Genomic DNA, 22,694 nt, shown 5'->3' with positions numbered 1-22,694 from the left:
TAAACTCCATCTCTTGAAGGGAGAATAGCAAGGTTAAGAAAGGCAGGAGAGTGTAGTGGCCAACTCTGGATAAGAAAGTCTACAAGTATGCCAGCATTTACCTTTAAATACTGTGTATCCCCACCTGTTCTTGGAAGACAGGAAGAGGAAGGCAGGGAGAGAGGCTGCACATGTGGGAGCTGACACACTAGACACAATTATTAGATGTGGTTTAAATCCTGGCTCTGCTCCTCACTGGGTCTGTGATTGTCAGAAAGAGGATTAATGCCTGGAGGGTCCACGTTCCATATATCCGGTACACCAGTGAAAAGGTACCTGACGCTGGGCACAGTGGCTCACGCCTGTAATCCGAGAACTCTGGGAGGATCATTTGAGGTCAAGAGTTAAGAGATCAGCCCAGGGAACATGGCAAGATCCTGTCTGGAAAAAAAAAAAAAAAAAAAAGCCAGGTGTGGTGGCGCACCTGTAGTCCCAGCTACTCAGGAGGCTGAGGTAGGAGGAATGCTCGAGCCTAGGAGTTTGAGGCTGCAGTGAGCTATGATAGCACCTCTGCACTCCAGCCTGTGTGAGAGTGAAAACTTGTCTCAAAAATAAATTTAAAATTTGTAAAAAGAGGTTACAAAGATGTTAGCTTCTTTGAGAACACATGCAGTTGAAGAACTTGCCCAGGGATGTTAGTTGGTGAAAACAGCCGCCTCAGCCATTCAGAACTCTACAATATCACCTCTCAAGAATGAACCAGGGCCGGGCGCGGTGGCTCACGCTTGTAATCCCAGCACTTTGGGAGGCCGAGGCGGGCGGATCACGAGGTCAGGAGATCGAGACCACGGTGAAACACCGTCTCTACTAAAAAAATACAAAAAATTAGCCGGGCGTGGTGGCGGGCGCCTGTAGTCCCAGCTACTCGGAGAGGCTGAGGCAGAAGAATGGCGTGAACCCGGGAGGCTGAGCTTGCAGTGAGCCGAGATTGCGCCACTGCACTCCAGCCTGGGTGACAGAGCGAGACTCCGTCTCAAAAAAAAAAAAAAAAAAGAATGAACCAAAGAGTGAGACCAATTAGTTCCAGCACATGCACTTATTTGTTCAACAAGAGTATCTTTATCATTTACCAAGAAGGATTAAAAAGTAATTTTGTTCTCTTTGTTCCTTTGTGGCTTTTTACTACAGAGACTATGTATCCTGGATCCAGCCAGTTGAGCAAACTCTGATTAATTTTAATAGGTTTTACTAAAATCTGGATTTCCATACTTTTAATTTTATGTTTCTAATCTTTACATAGTTTTCTTCTGAATACAAAGAAACAGAAGATTTGATTTTTTAAAAATCTCTTTCCACCATCCTTTGGTGCCGTCGTCACGGTGCGGATGAATATCCTGGCTGATGTTCTCAAGAGGATCAACAATGCTGAAGAGAGGCAAAAGACAGATTATTATTAGGCGGTGCTCCAAATACATTCTCTGGTTTCTAATTGTGATGATGAAGCATGGTTACATTGGTAAATTTGACATCACTGATGATCACAGAGCTGGGGAAATTGTTGTGAGCCTCACGGGCATGTTAAGCAAGTGTGGAATGATCAGCCCCAGATTTGATGTACTCAAAGTTCTAGAAAAACGGCAGAATAATCTGCTTCCATCCCGCCAGTTTGGTTTCATTGTACTGACTTCAGCCGGCATCACGGACCACGAAGTAGCAAGACAAAAATACACAAGAGGGAAAATCCTGGGATTCTTTTTCTAGAGGTGTAATGCTTACAAAAAAAAAAAATGCCTCCGTGGACCACAGTGCATCCAGAAACATAAACAAAATCACTGACATTTGCACCACACAAAAGTTATCCTCCAATAGTGTGATCTTTCTTAAGGTGTAAAACCACACTTGGGGTTGTGGTATTTGATGCTGTGCAAAACGATTTTACCTTCCCTCACAGCTCGCGACTCCCTGTCACTGCTGTGAGAATTTGCGGGGCTATTCAGCATGGCCAGCATGGGTCCGAGCGAGGAGGGTCCATCCTCGTTGCACAGGCTACGGAGTGGCTCCTCGAGTGCTTTCCAAGGCCAGGTCACCACCCCGAATTGCATCAAAGGCTGCAGGCCCCGGGGAGGCTGACCAGGGCCCGAGGGAGGACGACAAGCGGGGACGTTGGCGGAGGGGTTAATGGCGGAGTCGCGACCCAGCCGAGCCCACAGCTCTGGGAGGCTGGTTCTGCCTCTCTCCCGAAGCGTCGCCCGGCTAAGCTTCGAGCACCAGGACACACAACCGCCTACTTTCCAGAGCCCACAGTCGGCTTCACGCTGGAGGCCGGAAACGACACGTCCCCAAAGCCCGCGCGCGCAGCCCGCCCGAACTGACCTACCCAATCACCGCACCGCTCCAGGCTGGAGGCCGGAAACGACAAGTCCCCACAGCCCAGGAGCGCGGACCGCCAGAACTGACCTACCTAATCATCGCACCGCTCCGACCCAGCGGCAACACACCTTGCCGGGTAAGTCACGCTTTGCCAAATAAGCAACCTGCCTCATCCAATCAGAGTCTCGCCTGCCGGGTGAGTGCCTTGCCTTGTCCAACCAGATTCTTGCCTCCTCCAAACCGCTTCTTGACTGTGCTTGTGCCTGGCCCAATCAGCGGCTTGCGCCTCTTCGCCGCCCGCCCCCCTAGCCCGGCCTGGCGGAAACAGACTCAGGGCCATTTTGGCTACACCTGGGAGCAGGGCGCCTTGGCGGATGGCTGCAGCCGCTGCGGAGATGAATGGCCCCAGATCTGTGGTGGCCCGTCTGTTCCCTGGGGACCCCGTCCTCGGCCTAGGGGGTAATGTCAGGTGTGTTTGAACCAGAGCAATTCCATCTTGAATAGGGGCTTGGTAAACTAAGGCTCAGACCGGTTGGGCTACATTCCCAGTAAGTTAAGGCATTCTTAGTCACAGGATGAAATAGGCGGTCGGTACAAGATACAGGTCATAAAAACCTTGCTGATAAAACAGCTTGCAATAAACAAGCCGCCCAAAACCCACCAAAACCAAGATAGCAATGAGAGTGACCTCTGGTCGTCCTCACTGCTACACTCCCACCAGCGCCATGACAGTTACAAATGCTATGGCAATGTCAGGAAGTTACCCTATATGGTCTAAAAAGGGGAGGCGTGAATAATCCACCCGTTGTTTTTTTTTTTTTTTTTTTTTTTTTTGAGACGGAGTCTCGCTCTTTCACCCAGGCTGGAGTGCAGTGGCGCGATCTCGGCTCACTGCAGGCTCCGCCCCCCAGGGTTCACGCCATTCTCCTGCCTCAGCCTCCCTTGTAGCTGGGACTACAGGCGCCTGCCACCTCGCCCAGCCAATTTTTTGTATTTTTAGTAGAGACGGGGTTTCACCGTGTTAGCCAGGATGGTCTCGATCTCCTGACCTCGTGATCCGCCCGCCTCGGCCTCCCAAAGTGCTGGGATTACAGGCGTGAGCCACCGCGCCCGGCCCGATCCACCCGTTGTTTAGCCTATCATCAAGAAATAACCGTAAAAATGGGCAGCATAAAAAACCAGCAGTCCTCGGGGCTGCTCTATGGAGTAGCCATTCTTTATTCCTTTACTTTCCTAGTAAACTTGCTTTCACTTTATGGACTGGACTTGAATTCTTTCTTGCGTGAGATCCACAAACCCTCTCTTGAGGTCTGGATCGGGACTCCCTTTACAGTAACAGTGAGAGCCCAGACTACAGCCTGGTGGTCGCAGGCTCCCAGGGGATTGGGGCCCTAGGGAGCGGTTGGTCTGTGCAACCGCCAGGCCCGGCCGGGCCTGGGTCTCCTCATTAGGCTCAGGCGCACAAGCGCTGTGCTGGCCTGGCCCTCAATCACAGGTGAGAAGCATCCCGTTCCCACCTTGGAAATGGCCCAGCGCCTGCTGGTCGTAGACGCCCAGCCTGGCCTGGCCACGGACTCTTGGTGAAGGGTCGGGCTGCGCATCACTCAGCTGTGGTAGTGGTGATGATGGTAGGGGTGTTGGGGGACTCAAGCTGTGTCCTGAGCAGAAACTTGAAAGAAATGTGAGTAGCTCTGCTAGGACCACTCATCTCCAGGCGTGCCCGTCAGGGGGAATTTCGAGATGCTTACCACACCAGTTTGTATTTTGCCATATCCAGGATCCTCAGTCTTATTTGCTGAATAATAATTTTTATTATTGATTGATTGATTGGTTGATAAGGAGTCTCACTCTGTCCCCCAGGCTGGAGTGCAGTGGTGCCATCTCGGCTCACTGCAAGCTCCACCTCCCGGGTTCACGCCATTCTCCTGCCTCAGCCTCCCGAGTAGCTGGGACTACAGGCGCCCAACACCACACCCGGCTAATTTTTTGTATTTTTAGTAGAGATGGGGTTTCACCGTGTTAGCCAGGATGGTCTTGATCTCCTGACCTTGTGATCTGCCCGCCTCGGCCTCCCAAAGTGCTGGGATTACAGGCGTGAGCCGCAGCGCCCGGCCTGCTGAATAATTTTTTTAAATCCATGCATTAAAATTCAAAATTTATAAACTGATTTAAAAGGGATCATTTGGGTCGGGCCCTGTGGGTCAGGCCTGTAATCCCAGCACTTTGGGGAGGCCCAGACGGGTGAATCGCTTGAGCCCAGGAGTTCGAGATCAGCCTGGGCAACACAGGAAGACTGTATATCTGGAAAAAAAAAAAAAAGTTGGGCATGGTGGCACACACCTGTAATCCCAGCTACTTGGGAGGATCGCTTGAGCCCAGGAGTTGGATGGCTGCAGTAAGCTATGGTTGTACCTCTGCACTCCAGCCTGGCCAGCAGAGGGAGACCTTGTCTCAAAATAAGAGGGGTGGGGGTGGGGCCTTTTGGGTATTTAGTTGTCAAAATAAACGTATGTTAAATACAGTTGGTTAAAGGCCCAGCACAGTGGCTCACACCTGTAATCCTAAAACTGGGAGGCCGAGGTGGGTGGATCACTTGAGGTCAGGAGTTCGAGACCAGCCTGGGCAACCTGGAGAAATCCGTTCTCTACCAAAAATACAAACATTAGCCAGGCAGCCTGTAGTCCCAGCTATTCAGAATCCTGATGCAGGAGACTCCCTTGAACACAGGAGGCAGAGGTTGCACTGATCCGAGATCACACCACTGCACTCCAGGCTGGACAACAGAGTGAGTGAGACTCCATCTCAAAATTATCATCATCATCATCATCATCATCATCTACAAGGGAAAATGGCAAAAGTTAAAGACAATTTTGAACAGGAAGAACAATGTAGGGAGTGTCTTACCAAAATGAAAGTGTGTATTGTTAAGCTGAAGTAATTAAAACTGTGACCCTGGAGCAGACAGAGACAGAGCAATGCAACAAAGCTATGTAGAGATGGCATTTGTGGCATATGATAAAGCAGCCATTTTTAAGTTATCCAGAAAAGAGGGAATGTTCAGAAAATGTGCTGGGAGAGTATATAGTTGTCCGGAAGAAAATTAAGTCAGACCTCCATCATACCATACAGAAAGTTAAATTTCAGAGGGATGAACGAACAAACAGGGCCGGGCACAGTGGCTTATGCCTGTAATCCCAGCACTTTGGGAGGCCGAGGCGCGGGTGGATCACCTGAGGTCAGGAGTTCGAGATAAGCCTGGCCAACATGGCGAAATGCCATCTCTACGAAAAATGCAAAGATTAACCTGGTGTGGTGGCAGGCGCCTGTAATCACAGCTACTCGGGGGGCTGAGACAGGAGAATTGCTTGAACCCGGGAGGCGGAGGTTGCAGTGAGCCAAGATCACGCCAGTGCACTCCAGCCTAGGTGATGGAGCAACACTCTGTCTTAAAAAAAAAAACAAAAAACGGGGGGGCCAGGCACAGTGGCTGACGCCTGTAACCCCAGCACTTTGGGAGGCCAAGGCGGGCGGATCACCTGAGATCAAGAGTTCAAGACCCGCCTGGCCAACATGGCAAAACCCCATCTCTACTAAAAGTACAAAAATTAGATGGGCGTGGTGGTGGGCGCCTGTAATCCCAGCTACTCAGGAGACTGAGGCAGGAGAATTGCTTGAACACAGGAGGCGCAGGTTGCAGTGAGCCGAGATGGAGCACTGCACTCCAGCCTGGGCGACAAGAGTGAGACTCCGTCTCAAAAAAAAAAAAAAAAAAATTAAACTCAACAGTTTATCAAAAGGATGACAGCATATTTAAACTCAGTTTGCTTCAAGAATGCAAGAATGCTTCAGGCTGGGCGAGGTGGCTCACGCCTGTAATCCCAGCACTTTGGGAGGCCGAGGCAGGTGGATCACGAGGTCAGGAGATCGAGACCATCCTGGCTAACAGGGTGAAACCCCGTCTCTACTAAAAATACAAAAAATTAGCCAGGCGTGGTGGCGGGCGCCTATAGTCCCAGCTACTGGGGAGGCTAAGGCAGGAGAATGGCGTGAACCCGGCAGGCGGAGCTTGCAGTGAGCCGAGATGGCGTCACTGCACTCCAGCCTGGGTGACAGAGCGAGACTCCGTTTCAGAAAAAAAAAAATTATTTAAAAGATCAAAAGGAAAAATAAATGCTTATGACAGTCAAGAAAATTATAATCACAATAATAGTCAAGGAACCGGCCTTGCTTGATATTAAAATGTCATTATAATCTCAACAGAATGGTATTATTATTATTATTTATTTATTTGTTTGTTTGTTTTGAGACGGAGTCTTGCCCTGTCGCCCAGGCTGGAGTGCAGTGGCACCATCTCAGCTCACTGCAAGCTCCGCCTCCCGGGTTCATGCAGTTCTCCTGCCTCAGCCTCCCCAGTAGCTGGGACTATAGGCGCTTGCCACCACGCCTGGCTAATTTTTTGTATTTTTAGTAGAGACGGGGTTTCACCGTGTTAGCCAGGATGGTCTCGATCTCCTGATCTCGTGATCCACCCGCCTTGGCCTCCCAAAGTGCTGGGATTACAGGCGTGAGCCACTGCGCCCGGCCTATTTATTTTTTTCACACAGAGTCTCACTCCGTCGCCCAGGCTGGAGTGCAATGGAGGGATCTCGGCTCACTGCAACCTCCGCCTCCCGGATTCAAGCGATTCTCCTGCCTCACGTCCCCAGTAGTTGGGATGACAGGCGTCCACTACCACGCCCGGCTACAGAATGGTATTATTATAAGAATTGACAAATGGAAGTGTGGAAGAAAAATGATAGCTTATTTGAAAAGTGATTTTGGGAGAATTCTAGCTTTCCCAGTAAGCTGATGCCTGCATCAGACCTCAGACAAAAGTAATTCCTAATAGACTAATGATTTGTATGTTTTTAAATTTTTTTTTATATTTTGAGATGGAGTCTTGCTCTGTCACCCAGGCTGGAATGCAGTGATGCGATCTTGGCTCACTGCAACCTCTGCCTCCCAGGTTCAAGGATTCTCCCTGCTCAGCCCCACTAGTAGCTGGGATTACAGGCGCGTGCCATAATGCCCTGGCTAATTTTTGTATTTTAGTAGAGACGGGGTCTCACCATGTTGGCCAGGCTGTTCTCAAACTCCTGGCCTCAAGCTATCCACCCGCCCCGGCTTCCTAAAGTGCTGGGATTACAGGCTTGACCCACCGCACCTGGCCAGATTTGCATGTTTTAAAACGTGCAAACGAAAATTTAGAAGACTGGCCGGGCGCGGTGGCTCACGCTTGTAATCCCAGCACTTTGGGAGGCCGAGGCGGGCGGATCACGAGGTCAGGAGATCGAGACCACGGTGAAACCCCGTCTCTACTAAAAATACAAAAAAATTAGCCGGGCGTGTTGGCGGGCGCCTGTAGTCCCAGCTACTCGGAGAGGCTGAGGCAGGAGAATGGCGTGAACCCGGGAGGCGGAGTTTGCAGTGAGCCGAGACTGCGCCACTGCACTCCAGTCTGGGTGATGGAGCGAGACTCTGTCTCAAAAAAAAAAAAAAAAGAAAATTTAGAAGACTACATAAACATAAAATCTATGGCTTGCAATACTTTTTTAAGCAAGACAAAAAACTCAGATCTATTCATAAAGGAAGAGTAGACATACATACTTTACATAAAAAGATTTTTTTTTTTTTCGAGATAAAGTCTTATTCTGTCACCCAGGCTGGAGTGCAGTGGTGCAAATCTCGGCTCACTGCAACCTCCGCCTCCTGAGTTCAAGCGATTCTCATGCCTCACCCTCCTGAGTCACTGAGATTACAGGCATGCACCGCCACACCTGGCTGATTATTGTATTTTTAGTAGAGATGGGTTTTGCCATGTTGGCCAGGCTGTCTTGAACTCCTGGCCTCAAGTGATTCTCTTGCCTGAGCTTCCCAAAGTGCTGAGATTACAAGCATGAGCCACTGCATCTGGCCTAAAAAGAATTTTTTGTATGCTAAAATAGATACCACAAATTTAAAAAAGAGAATAAACTGTGTATTGAGAAAAATATTTGTTATACAAATGACAGACGAGATTAATATTTATAAACTATCATGAGCTCCTATAAAGTGCCAAAAAAGAAAAAAATATTAATTAGACAAAACACAGAAAACAAAACCCCAAATAACCAGTAAGAATATGTAAAGATCCTGAAATCACAAGTAGCTAGGGAATACAAATTAAATGAAATGTTACTTTTACCCAAAATACTGGCAAAATACAAGGGATAATACCCAATTCTGGAAAGAATAGGGATTATTATTCTCACTTTGGAAAGTAATTTGGTAATACCTAAGAGAATCAAAAATACACTTATCCTTCAACCTGTGCAGTCCCACTAGGGGGGCTCTGACCTATAGAAATGAAGGTGCTGATTCTGGGTGTCCGGGGGTGTTTACTACAGTACTGTTTATGTTGTGTTTGGAAATAGAGAAGGGTGTGGGAGGTGAATGCTAGGATTTTACACTGGAAGAGGTGCAAATGAGCGGGGAAGAAGTAGGCTGTAACAAATTGAAAGCGATGTCTGCTATAATTAGTTAAGAGAAAATATGAATCTAAGGTTCAATGTATGAAGTTTTTGTTTTTCTTTTTTTTTTGAGACAGTCTTGCCCTGTTGCCCAGGCTGGATTGCAATGGCATGATCTTGGCTCACTGCAACCTCTGCCTCCCGGATTCAAGTAATTCTCCTGCCTCAGCCTCCCGAGTAGCTGGGATTACAGGCATCTGCCACCATGCCTGGCTAATTGTTGTATTTTTAGTAGAGACAGGGTTTCACCACATTGGTCAGGCTGGTCTTGAACTTCTGACCTTGTGGTCTGCCCACTTCAGCCTGCCAAAGTGCTGGGATTACAGGCATGAGCCACCGAGCCCAGCCACAAGGTATGAAGTTTTTCTAGACATGTAAAAGTGAGCATGCACTTGGGCAAAAATGAAAGAGTCATCCAAAAATGAAAACATAGATTTAATTTCAGGATGGGAGTCTATGTCATCTTCTGTTTGAATTTTCTGTTATTTCCTGAGTTCCAACTTTTTTCCACTCCAGGTAATTCATACTATAATATTTCCATAAACCTGGCTCACAGAATAAAAGTTTGAAAAATAAGTTTATTTCAATAATCATTAGAAAAATTATAGTCAGGCACGGTGGCTCACGCTGGTAATCCCAGCACTTTGGGAGGCCGAGGCTGGCGGATCATGAGGTCAGGGGTTCAAGACCAGCCTGATCAACATAGTGAAACCCCGACTCTACTAAAAGTACAAAAAATAGCTGGGCGTGGTGGTGCGTGCCTGTAATCCCAGCTACTCAGAAGGCTGAGGAAGGAGAATTGCTTTAACCTGGGAGGCAGAGGTTGCAGTGAGCCAAGATCGCGCCACTGCACTCCAGCCTGGGCGACAGAACGAGACTCTGTCTCAAAAAAAAAATTATGGAAGTGAAAAATTGTGCAAAAATGAGTGTGCATCAACTTTCTGTCAGAGCTTCACCTTAATCATCTAATAAGAAAGCAAACAAAAGATAAACTGTATAAGCATGCCAACAATAATCTTTATTTCTGCCTTGTTTTACCCTTTAATATTCAGAAGAAAAGTCATACAGGAGGAAAATTTTATAACTATAGTAAATATAGACAACTTTAACAACACTAGATCTCTACTGGCCAAAAGGAAAAAACAAAAAGCAACCCCCAGTATATCCCTAAATGTACACCCAGAGAATCTTAAAAGATAAAATAATTTGGCCAGGCGCGGTGGCTCACTCCTGTAATCCCAGCACTTTGGGAGGCCGAGATGGGCAGATCACGAGGTCAGGAGATCAAGACCATCCTGGCTAACACGGTGAAACTCTGTCTCTACTAAAAATACAAAAACAAAATTAGCCAGGCATAGTGGTGGGCGCCTGTAATCCCAGCTACTCCAGAGGCTGAGGCAGGAGAGTGGCATGAACCCAGGAGGCGGAGTTAGCAGTGAGCCGAGATCGCGCCACTGCACTACAGCCTGGGCAACACAGCGAGACTCTGCCTCAAAAAAAAAAAAAAAAAAGATAAAATAATTCATGTGATTGCCGGGCGCGGTGGCTCACGCTTGTAATCCCAGCACTTTGGGAGGCCGAGGCGGGCGGATCACGAGGTCAGGAAATCGAGACCATGGTGAAACCCCGTCTCTACTAAAAATACAAAAAATTAGCCGGGCGTGGTGGCGGGCGCCTGTAGTCCCAGCTACTCAGAGAGGCTGAGGCAGGAGAATGGCGTGAACCCGGGAAGCTGAGCTTGCAGTGAGCCGAGATTGCGCCACTGCACTCCAGCCTGGGCGACAGAGCGAGACTCCGTCTCAAAAAAAAAAAAAAAAAAAATAATAATAATAATAATAATTCATGTGATTATAATAAATGTGAGAAAAACTTCTTTTATAGCTCTTGCCTTTCTCAAAGTGGGAGGACTCATCATCCTGGAGAGAAACCCCATGGATGTATTCAACATGGTAAATCTTTTTGATGGAGCTCTCACCTAGTTGCACATCGCAACTTACACCAGATAGAAAATTTATGAATGTAATCAATGTGGAAAGTTTTTCAGCCTGGTGCTCCCACCCTGTTAGACATAACATAACTCATACTGAAGACTCTGGGAACATCAGGAACGTCAGAGAGCTTTCAGTAGGAGATCTCATCTAATTGGGCAATAGAAAACTCACACTGAAGAAAAATAATTCCATGTAATCAACATGAGAAATCTTTCAGTGACATCCTTGATTTTAATTTGCATCAAGGAAAGCGTAATAGAGAGACGCCTTATGAATGTAGTCAAGGTAGGAAATCTTTCTATACAGCTCTGGCCTTGTTGCACATAAAATAACTCATACTGGAAAGAAGCTTCATGACTGTAATCAGTGTTGGAAATGCTTCAGTTAGAGTTCTCACTTGTTGCTCATCAGATAAATCATACCGGAGAGAAACTGCGAGTGTCCTGAGTGTGGGAAATCAGCTGGAGCTGATTACTTATTTGGCATCAGAGATTTCACACTAGAGAGAAACCTCATGAATGTCACCAGTGTGGAAAATCCTGCAGCAAGAATTCTCACCTTATTGAACAGCAAAGAACTCATTCTGGAGAGAAGCCTATAAATGTAGTCAATGTGGAAAAACTTTCAGACAGAATTCTTATTGTGTGTACATCAAAAAATTCATATGGGCAAAAACCAACATGAATGTCTAAATGTCAAAAAGCCTTCAGGAGACTATCTGACCTTATGGAACACCAGATAATTCATAATAGAAACTGTATGCATATAATCAGTGCAGAAAGGCCTTTCAGGCAGCATTCTAGTCATGTCAGGCACCAGATAACTCATTCTTGAGTCAAACTGTTAATGAACTTTTTATTTATTTTATTTTATTTTATTTTATTTTATTTTTGAGATGGAGTCTCGCTCTGTTGCCCAGGCTGGAGTGCGGTGGCACAATCTCGGCTCACTGCAACCTCCACCTCCTGGGTTCAAGCTATTCTCCTGCCTCAGCCTCCCGAGTAGCAGGGATTACAGGCAACACCACCATGCCCAACTAATTTTTTTTGTATTTTTAGTAGAGACCGGGTTTGACCATGATGGCCAAGCTGGTTTTGAACTCCTGACCTCAAGTGATCCGCCCACCTCGGCCTCCCAAAGTGCTAGGATTACAGGCGTGAGCCACCGTGCCCGGCCTAATTTTTTGTATTTTTTAGTAGAGACGGGGTTTCACCGTGTTAGCCAGGATGGTCTCGATCTCCTGACCTCGTGATCCGCCCGCCTCGGCCTCCCAAAGTGCTAGGATTACAGGCGTGAGCGACCGCACCTGGCCAATGAACTTTTTAAATTGAGACAGGGTTTCACTCTGTCATCCAGGCTGGAGTATAGTGGCAAGATCATCATTCCCTGCAGCCTCAACCTCTTGGTCTCAAGTGATCTTCCAAACTCAGCCTCCCAAAGTGCTGGGGTTACAGGTGTGAGGCATTGTGCCCAGCCATAACTTTTAAAAGATTTTCTTCCCCTTTATTTAGACATCAAGGTAAAAGTAACTTTTTTTTTTTTTTTTGAGACAGAGGCAGGCTGGAGGAGTGCAGTGGCACCATCTCGGCTGACTGCAACCTCCACCTCCTGGGCTCAAGCCATTCTCCTGTCTCAGCCTCCTGAGTAGCTGGGATTACAGGTGCCCACCACCACCTGGCTAGTTTTTGTATTTTTAGTAGAGACAGCATTTCGCCATGTTGGCCAGGCTGGCCTTGAACTCATGACCTCAGGTGATTCACCTGCCTCAGCCTCCCAAAGTGCTGGAATTACAGGCATAAGCCACCATGCCCGGCCAAAGGTAACATTTTTAATGTAACAATATATGGTAATTCTTTGCTCTTATGACACAATCCTACAAAAGGCGATCACTAAGCTTAAGCACTAAGCCTAAAAATGAATAATATAAACACTGATGTGGGGAAAGTTGTTCCTCAGACGACTCCATTATTGATACAGACATGGCAACAGTAGACAGAAATGTAACATCAAAGTTCTTATTTACTTACACATTTTTTTTTTGAGACGGAGTCTCCCTCTGTCGCCCAGGCTAGAGTGCAGTGGCGCGATCCTGGCTCACTGCAAGCTGCACCTCCTGGGTTCACGGCCATTCTCCTGCCTCAGCCTCCCGAGGAGCTGGGACTACAGGCGCCCACCACCACGCCCGGCTAATTTTTTGTATTTTTTGTAGAGACGGGGTTTCACCATGTTAACCAAGATGGTCTCGATCTCCTGACCTCATGATCTGCCCCCCTCGGCCTCCCAAAGTGCTGGGATTACAGGCGTGAGCCACTGCTCCCGGCCTGAAATTTTCTATAATAAAAACAAACAAGATCATTTATTATCTCATAATGAAAAGTCCCTGAGGTGAGCATAGGCAATGTTGATTCAGTGGCAAAAAGAGGATTCATTCCATCACGGATACTGGTTCTTTCCATTTTTCTGCTGTGCCATTCTCAGCATGTTGCCTTTACCTCCTGGGCTGGCTTCCTCATGGTGCTAGTGTGCTTGTAATTGTCCTACACATCACATACAGACATCACTGTCCAGGGGCAAAAGAAGACGCATTGCTATCTTATGTCCACTTTTAAGACTGAGGGAACCGGCCGGGAGCAGTGGCTCACGCCTGTAATCCCAGCACTTTGGGAGGCCGAGGCGGGTGGATCATGAGGTCAGGAGATCGAGACCATCCTGGCTAACAGGGTGAAACCCCGTCTCTACTAAAAAAAAATTACAAAAAATTAGCCGGGCGTGGTGGCGGGCGCCTGTAGTCCCAGCTACTTGGGAGGCTGAGGCAGGAGAAAGGCGTGAACCCGGGAGGCGGAGCGTGCAGTGCACGCCTAGATCGCACCACTGCACTCCAGCCTGGGGGACAGAGCGAGACTCCGTCTCACAAAAAAAAAAAAAAAAAAGAAGACTGAGGGAACCTTCCCAGGAAACCCCTAGCAGCCTTATTTCTCCTTGGCCAGAATATCCTTGCCTAATTCACACAGCAAGAGGCTTGAGTCCATTCTGATTAGCTTAGAATCCATCAAGATCCTCCCTTAGGGAGTTAGATTCTAGATTTCCTGGAAGAATCTAAAAATTGCAGGGTCGTGCTAGCCAGATATGAAAATAAGCAAGTAAAAAGGTGATGACTGTTGGGTAAAGCTGTCGACAAGGTCAGCCACAAGACAGTCAAGCCAAGGAAGGCTAGTCACAAATGCATCCCAGACACAAAAGCACAGTCCAGGAGCTGAAGATGCCTGAGCCACAGTGGTTCCCGCCTATCTGGCCTTCGTAGGAAAGTTTCCTGTGGTCTCCCTCATTGAAGAGCCAGGACGGGTCAGGCGGTGGTGGGTCTCAGACACTGAGCCCCACAACGCACTGAGACTGAACATCAGACCATTTATAATAACAGAACTCTGTCCCACAACTTCTGCAGCAATAGGTACGAAACAGAACTTGGTCACTAACTGCCAGCCTCCCTATTTTTTTTCCCCTGTCCCACTTAGGAGCTCCCACAGAAAGCCAAATAGGCTCGACTGAGCAATCACCTAGGACGAATCGCCTCCAGTTAGCGTGCTTCCAGCTTCCACTCGGAATGCTCCAAGCAGGGCACTCCTGGGGCTTTGTTTCTGTCACTAGGACGCGTCCCCACGTCCAGGCTGTCCGCAAGTCCCTCCACAGGCGCAGATGTTGGCGAGCGCCCTTGCCCCTGGGCTCCCGGTTAACGGCCTTGGACTGTTCTCATGGCGCAGTCTTGGTCTCTCTCCCCAGTAGGGCAAGGCGCCGGGAAGGCCCCCGAGATGACAGCGCCGAGCCCCATAGGCGCTAGTTCCGCCCTGGACGCCGGGCGCCGCCTCCAGTCTCCGCTTCGGTTGCTGGATGAGAACCAGCATGGCCAGTTCAAGGGGGAGGGGACAGGCGCTCCAAGGAGCAGAGCCGCGGGAAGCAACTCCCTAAGCCACAATGCTAGTCGCGAACACATGAAAAAGCTCGTCTCGCCGCCGCGGGGCCCCATGATCCCGCCGGCAATGACTATGCCTGTGGGAGCAACGGCCACCGGCGCGCGGCCTTCTGGGAGTTGTTCGTTGCGCGGAGCGCGGGCACGTCCGCCGGCCACCGGAAGCACCGCCATTGCCCGGTGCGTGCAGGTGAGGCTGGCCGCCTCAAGGTTCGCGCGGAGGTTTCACTGTTAGCCGGGTGCGGTCGGAGCGCAGGACCAGGCCAGAGCCGCCCCAAGTGACCTGGGCGTGCCGGAGAAACGAGCAGGGCCTGCGGGGGTCCCTCATGCGGCGAGGCTGGGCAAGAGCAGGGGCCTGATGGGATCGGGATCTCTCCGGCCTCAGGGACAGGGAAGGCCGGTCCAGTCAGGTTTCCCCTGCAGCAGCGCCCGGCTGGGTCTGAGCTTGTCGGGACGCTCTCCTGCTGCAGAGCTGGAAGGGAACTGATAGGGCCGGACCCCTCGCAAGTACGGGCAGGGGGGTGGGACTGGGTGGGCCCTCCTGACAGAGGGGGCCTGGGTCGAGGGCTGCTGGGGCTGGGGATTCAGGCCGGCGTCTGGAGCTCCGGGGCTGCCGACCCAGCGGGCCTCTCCCGGCTCTTTTTTCCTCCTTCAGCTCATCATCTGCGGCTTATCCACAGGTGGCAGCCAAGAGCCTCCTGGCACAGCGGCACCAGGCAGGTGGCGCCTATTGGACCCCAGAGGTCATCCCAGCTCTAGACGTGGACACGTTTTCTTCCAATGGTACGTGAAGCTTGAACCTTGAAGAGAACACGTGTATTTTCCAAGTGAACAGAAGATTAAGGCTAGTCCAGGCAGGGCAGGGGTAACTGGGGTGTTGGGGGCCTGCAGTGGTTAAGCGATGCTGGTGCACCCCGTAGAGAGACTACAGATGTGAACAGGATGGGATGTGTATGTAACGCCTGTAAGTGAGGGATCGGGGTTCCATTTGTGTTAGGTGACATTTGATGGGGACCGTACAAGGCAGTGCTAATGAGGAAGGCATGGTGTTGGATTTCAGAGTCTAAGGGAGTAGGGAAACGTCTGATTGCGGAAATGACTCCGCGTAAGGAGGGATGCCAAAAGACAGGAAGGAGTGGAGGAAGACTGTGTTTCTGTTTCCAGCGTGGAGCCAGGGTAGAAGTCACAGTGCAAGGAAGATGTGGAATGCCTGGTCAGTCTCTGCATGGGAGTTGAGGAGCATGTGGGTGACATGGCTGAATGTGGAGGAGGGAATGGCAGTGGCAGGAAGCCCAGGAGGTTTGGGCTGGACACGTAACCTAGAGCAGATTGGAAACGTCACCCCACAGGCAGGGAAGGAGAAAACTGGAAAAGGAAAGAGAAAGCAACTCCCTCCCCAGCCCTGCAGCCAGAGGGACTTCTGCCAGATCAGCCACCATACAGATCCAGTATGAGGAACAGATGGCGAATTTTATGTCCAAGTATAATCACTGTGAATACATCTGTTGTGCCCCTTTTGCAGGTCAACACAATGTTAAGCTCTGTAAATGCAACTCAATTAATTCTTTTAGCATCCTCACAAGGCAGGTCTTGCTGTTTTTCCAGATGTCTACAGATGAGGAAACTGAGGCCTGGAGAGGTTAAAGAGGCCCGTTGAGAGTCCTACAGCGGCAGGTAATGGAGCCAGTACTTTGAAAGCAGATTGCAAAGTGAGTGTTCTCAGCCCTCGCCCTTGGATGCCTCCAGACAAGGAAGGACAGGGTTAGAGAGCAGAGATGGACACAGGCAGTGAGAGATTCCCTAGGGAAGGCCAGGAGCATCAGGACAAGATAGTATCACTAAAATATTGGGCAGATCTCTTGGATGTCCTCTACATTTGTGTTTGTGTGTGTGTTTGGGAGTGAGAGAGCAGAGCAGGGATGGGCAAGATGAGGAGGGGAAACTGAGAGTGTTGGTCACTCTGTTCAGGCCTCACCTGAGAGGAGAAGAGGCAGGGAGTGGGGCACTGGGATATGGATTCATCTTGACCAGAGAGAAGACATCTCACCTCAGAATTTGAAGGGAGCTACTAATGAGTGCAGGCTTGCAGGAGTTTGTGTGCCAGGAAGTTGAAAGCGTCCAGAGTCATCCCTTGGAGTGAATTAAAAGGCCAATTTGTCTGCACAGAGAGGACAGTGGTGGGAGGGGACTGAAGTAGGGAGTGAGAGCATGAACTTGCAGCTGTAAGGGGTTAGTGACTGAGTGGATGCTGGTGTTCCTGAACTCCTATACCACCCAGGACTCAGAAACTAGCAGGGTTGGGCAGAGAGTGCAGTCAAGGGCATGGGCAGATTGCACAGAACAAACAGGTCAGAGAGGCCAAGAGGTGGGCCTCAGGCCAAGGATGCTAAGAAAAAGAACAGGGGCATTAGGCTGGGCTGGGGTGGGGTGTACCAGATGGGGAGGCTGGGAGCCTGAGTGGTAGTGTGCTTAGGGCCATGAGCTATGGAGCTCCTACCTTCTCACTCCCCAGCCACGAGGCCTCAGTTAAGTTTTACTCAAGTTCTTTCTGCCTTGGTTTCCTCATTCAGAAAACAGGGTCTTTGTGGGGTTACAAGGAAGATCAAATGCATGAATTCAGGCAGAGAACAGGGTACAGTGCCTGGCCTGTAGGAAGTACAGCCTGAGTGGTCAGTGGGTTTTGAAAGGTAGGAAGGCCTGGGGCATTTGCTAGGGAAGGAGGCTGAGATCATAGGCCCCAGTGTGTTTTGATTCATGTATTCATTATTATTATTATTATTTATTTATTTATTTATTTTTTTGGGACGGAGTCTCGCTCTGTCGCCCAGGCTGGAGTGCAGTGGCGCAATCTCGGCTCACTGCAAGCTCCGCCTCCCGGGTTCACACCATTCTCCTGCCTCAGCCTCTCCGAGTAGCTGGGACTACAGGCGCCCGCCACCACGCCCGGCTAATTTTTTTGTATTTTTAGTAGAGACGGGGTTTCACCGTGGTCTCGATCTCCTGACCTCGTGATCCGCCCGCCTCGGCCTCCCAAAATGCTGGGATTGCAAGCGTGAGCCACTGCGCCTGGCCTTATTTTTTTTTTTTATAAACGGGGTCTCACATGTTGCCCAGGCTTGTCTCGAACTTCTGGCCTCAAGAGAGCCTCCTGCCTTGGCCTCACAAAGTGCTGGGATTATATGTCTTCAATACAGAGCAGCTTTGTACATTTTTCAGCCATGCAGTTTATTTTATTGTGAACTATCTGTTTGTGACTGTCACCTCTCTTTCTCATAGGTCTTTATTTTCATTAAAGAAGCTTAAATATTTTGTCAAGTTCAAAAAATAGTCCTGGTGTTTTGTTTTTGTTTTTTTTTTTTTTTTTGCAGCCTGTTACCTAGGCTGGAATGGTGGCATGACCTCGGCTCACTGCAGCCTCCACCTCCTGGGTTCAAGCGATTCTTATGCCTCAGCCTCCCAAGTTACTGGGACTACAGATGTGTGCCGCCATGCCCAGATGATTTTTTAATTTTTTTAGTATAGACGGGGTTTTGCCATGTTGTCCAGGCTGGTCTTGAACTTGAAAAGTAATAGAAAATATAATATGTAATGGCAGAAATAAGACATTCTCACAGTAAATGTGATGGGTAGAACTCTGTTTTAGTAGACATTTTGAAATTGAATTGAAAATAAAAAGTTAAAGATACTCTCTACTTAGAAGAGTCAGATGATCCAGGGTTTGACACACAGGTGGTGGGATGAGGATAGATCCATCAGTGAAAACAAATAAGGAAATGGGTGGCAAGGTAATATCAGATAAAGTAGACCTTTAGTGCAACAGCATTAAGACACTTTTATCTTTTTTTTTTTTTTTTTTTTTTTTTTTTTTTTTAGACAGGGTCTCACTCTGTCACCCAGGCTGGAGTGCAGTGATACCATCACAGCTCACTGCAGCCTTGACCTCCTGGCTCAAGTGATCCTTCCACCTCAGCCTTCTCAGTAGCTGGGACTACAAGTGTACGCCACTACACCTAGCTAACTTTTTGATTTTTTTGTAGAGACTCGGTCTCACCTTGTTGTCCAAGCTAGTCTCCAACTCCTAGGCTCAAGCAGTCTTCCTGCTTTGACCTCTGTATTAGTCTGTTCTCATGCTGCCAATAAAGACATATCTGGGCCAGGCGCGGTGGCTCACGCCTGTAATCCCAGCACTTTGGGAGGCCGAGGCGGGCAGATCACAAGGTCAGGAGATTGAGACCATCCTGGCTAACATGGTGAAACCCCATCTCTATTAAAAAAAAAAAAAAAAAATTAGCTGGGCATGGTGGCAGGCGCCTGTAGTCCCAGCTACTCTGGAGGCTGAGGCAGGAGAATGGCGTGAACCTGGGAGGTGGAGCTTGCAGTGAGCCGAGATCGTGCCACTGCACTCCAGCCTGGGCGACAGAGTGAGACTCCATCTCAAAAAAAAAAAAAAAAAAAAAAAGACATACCCAAGACTGGGTAATTTATAAAGGAAAGAGGTTTAATTGACTCGCAGTTCCACATAGCTGGGGAGGTCTCACAACCATGGCAGAAGGCAAAGGAGAAGCAAAGTCACACCTTACATAGCAGCAGGCAAGAGGGTGTGTGCAGGGCACCTCCTCTTTATAAAAGCATCAGATCTTGTGAGACTGTCACAAGAACAGCAAGGAAAAGACCTGCCCCCATGACTCAGTTACCTTCCACTGAGTCCTTCCCACAACATGATACGTGGGAATTATGGGAGCTACAATTCAAGAAGAGATATAGGTGGGGGCACAGCCAAACCACATCAGCCTCCAAAAGTGCTGGGATTACAGGCATGATTACAGGATTAAGGCCTGGCATTATCACTTCTTTAATGATAAAAGGCTATAGGAAGAAGATACATTAATCTTGAGTGTTCATGGACCAGACACCATAGCATAGATACAAAACAAAAATTGTGTACTTAAAGGAAATATGAGAAGGACTATATGAGAAACTTCAACACATGTCTTAGAATTTGATCAGGAAGACAAAATAGAGTATAATAAATTATTTTAAGTATGATGTCAAGGTAGATTATTTATAGATTTATCTACACACTTCTGTCTGTAATATATTCTGCCCACGGAAAATTTAAAGACCCAGATTTTCTTCTGTGTACACAAGGCCCCTCCTTTATTAGATCTGTAAATCATTGAGTTCCCTTGGTCCTGGGTCTTGTTCCCTCTCTGTAACTTGATTGTTCCTGTTTAGTTTAAGCGCTGCTGAGTCTCGTGGACTTAAATATCTTTATTGTGGTGCCCCAATTCCTTCTCTGGGCTTCAGGCTGGCAAAGGTAACTGCCTGTGTAACATTCCCACTTGGAAATTGTGTCCAGCCTTAACATGTCTTGATTCCCCTCCTCCTTCTTGTTCACTCTGGGAAAAGATATAAACTTTCCCAAGTTCTTGATTCTAGAAAGAGATGTCATTATTGAGCCTCCACTCCCAATTCTATTGCATAACTGATTATACTTCCAACGTAGAGAATGAATCTGCCCACTTCTCTCCATTTTGCTGTCCCTTGAGTCTTGGCCTTTGGTGATAGCCACTTCTTCTCCTTATTCCACCTTTACTCCCCACAGTCCATTCTCCAGCCTGCCAACATCTACATAAGCCCAGCAATGCCTTCTCTCTCTCTGAGATATAATCTAAACTTGTATGGGACTTTCTCTAGCTGTGGCCCTTGCCTTTCTCTATGTTCAGGTCACAGGATGGGCCAGGGTCTTCCCAATCTCTAGGGTGAGGTTTCCAATCTGCCTCAGCCTCTGCCTATGCATTGGAGTGCCTCCCCTCCCTTAACTTCATCTTGGGGCCTAGAACTGTAGGCTTTCCTTGATCCAATGCTGACTGCACTTCATTGTTCTTACCTGTTTGCTCATGTGGCCTCCCTGCTACCTGGGAAAAGGCCCCACAGGCCAGGGTTATGCCCTTGCTGGGTCTGGGTCCCACTTAGATCCCTGGCCTGGAGCTTGGCACTTGGAGCGAGCCCAGAGTTAATCATTGTTGATGGTGACACTGCTGCATTTCCTCTCTTATTGTGTTAGGATAGCTCAAGGAGCAGTTCTTCCCTTTGCATGTGTACCTGCGTGCAGCATTCTGCGAGCTGTCTGGCAATTCTGCTTTTGAATATTTAACCTAAACATACACATGCAGAAAGGCAGGCATGTATGAAAGTAAGAGTGGCCATTATAGGGCTGATGTGAGGGTGAAATTTGGAAAAGTCCTAAATATTCAGAAACATTAAACTCTTTAAAGCTGGGACTATTAATAAACTACAGTCCGTTCATCAAATTCAGCTATTACAGTGATTACAGCTATTACAAAAATTGTTTATTGGCATTGGGAGATACTTTGTGATGCTAAGTTTCAAAAGAGTGTTTACATAATAATCGCATTTTTCTAGAAACACGTTATGGTGATTAGTGAACATGTGTGTATTGACACAGAAAGATTTCTCTCTCTTCTTGTTGTTTTTTGTTTGTTTGTTTGTTTTAACGAAGATTTCTCAAAGGACATGCAGTTACCTGTCAATAATAATGGGGATATGTTCTGAAATGTGTCATCAGGTGACTTTGTTGTGTGAACATCACTGGCATGCTTGCACAAACCTACATGGTTATTGTCTAATACACATACAAGTTATGTGGTACAGCCTCTTGCTGCTAGGCTGCAAACCTACGCAGCATGTTATTGTAGCGAATACTATAGGCAACTATAACACAATGGTGAGAATTTGTATATGTAAATATATCTAAACATAGAAAAGGTGCGGTAAAAATATGGTATAAAAGATAAAAAATGGCCCACACCGTATAGGGTAGCTCCATTGTAATCATATGGGACCACTATCATATATGTTGTCTGTCACTGACCAAAACGTCATTATGGGGCACATGACGGTAGGCACAAAATAGTAACAGTGGCTGTCTCTTAAGATGTTGGATTATTTATTATTTTTACTTTTAGCTATCTGCATCTTTGACTTTTTATGCAATGAACCTAAAATTTGTGTGATTTATACATCATGGTGGCTATAGTTAATAATCTCTTATATGCTTGAAAATTGCTAAGTAAAATATTCCCACCACAAAAAAGTATGTGAATGCATATGTTAATTACCTCAATTTAGCCATTCTATAGTGCATATGTATTTCTAAATATATTGTACATGACAAATATATACAGTTTGTATTTGTCAATTAAAAAATAAATTAACTTTAAAATTTGTGTGATTAAAAAACAACTTCATAGGCCGGGCATGGTAGCTCGTGCCTGTAATCCCAGCACTTTGGGAGGCCGAGGCAGGCGGATCACCTGAGGTCGGGAGTTTGAGACCAGCCTGACCAACACGGAGAAACCCTGTCTCTACTAGAAATACAAAATTAGCCGGACGTGGTGGCACATGCCTATAATCCCAGCTACTCAGGAGGCTGAGGCAGGAGAATCACTTGAACCCAGGAGGCGGAGGTTGCAGTGAGCCGAGATCATGCCATTGCACTCCAGCCTGGGCAACAAGAGCGAAACTCTGTCTCGAAAGAAAGAAAGAGAGAGAGAGAGAGAGAGAGAAAGAAAGAAAACAGAAACAAACAAAAAAACGCATCATTTTGAAATATATGCTTATGGGAAGCTGCAGAATAGTACAGAGTACCTTGTGTGCCCTTCACCCAGCTTTTCCGGAAAGTGACATCTTTCACAAGGAGAACTTTGACATTGATATGTATTGTTACTTAGACTGTAGACCTTATTTAGCATTTTTAAGTCTCCATTTGTGTGTGTATCGTTCTGTGAAACTTTTTTTTTTTTTTTTTTTTAAGACAGA

General features: G+C 47.7%; 1 protein-coding gene and 2 long non-coding RNA genes across 8 annotated transcripts in view; 1 reads left to right on the top strand and 2 right to left on the bottom strand.

The window, feature by feature from the left end:
• Positions 1 to 1,235: 1,235 nt before the first annotated feature.
• LOC129461096 (uncharacterized) lies at positions 1,236 to 2,584 on the bottom strand. The gene is made up of 2 exons (XR_008650377.2): positions 1,919 to 2,584; positions 1,236 to 1,404 (listed from the first exon to the last, which is right to left on the bottom strand). It is a non-coding gene; the product is annotated as an uncharacterized lncRNA (long non-coding RNA).
• A 9,156-nt stretch (positions 2,585 to 11,740) lies between these two features.
• LOC134732243 (uncharacterized) lies at positions 11,741 to 14,770 on the bottom strand. The gene is made up of 2 exons (XR_010115206.1): positions 14,443 to 14,770; positions 11,741 to 13,219 (listed from the first exon to the last, which is right to left on the bottom strand). It is a non-coding gene; the product is annotated as an uncharacterized lncRNA (long non-coding RNA).
• A 227-nt stretch (positions 14,771 to 14,997) lies between these two features.
• ZNF544 (zinc finger protein 544) overlaps positions 14,998 to 22,694 on the top strand; it is a 41,556-nt gene continuing 33,859 nt past the window's right edge. Inside the window, exons 1-3 of one of the 6 annotated variants that reach the window (XM_063615296.1) lie at positions 15,216 to 15,359; positions 15,508 to 15,635; positions 16,458 to 16,526. The gene's annotated coding sequence lies outside the window, so the exon portion shown is untranslated. Of the gene's footprint in view, positions 15,043 to 15,215; positions 15,360 to 15,507; positions 15,636 to 16,457; positions 16,527 to 22,694 lie in introns of those variants that run through there. The other 5 variants (XM_063615290.1, XM_063615291.1, XM_063615295.1 and 2 more) reach the window with 5 other exon arrangements.

Source organism: Symphalangus syndactylus, chromosome 13 (genome assembly GCF_028878055.3).
Source record: "Symphalangus syndactylus isolate Jambi chromosome 13, NHGRI_mSymSyn1-v2.1_pri, whole genome shotgun sequence".
NCBI classification, from domain to species: domain Eukaryota; kingdom Metazoa; phylum Chordata; class Mammalia; order Primates; family Hylobatidae; genus Symphalangus; species Symphalangus syndactylus.
This window is presented reverse-complemented; position numbering and strand designations above follow the sequence as displayed.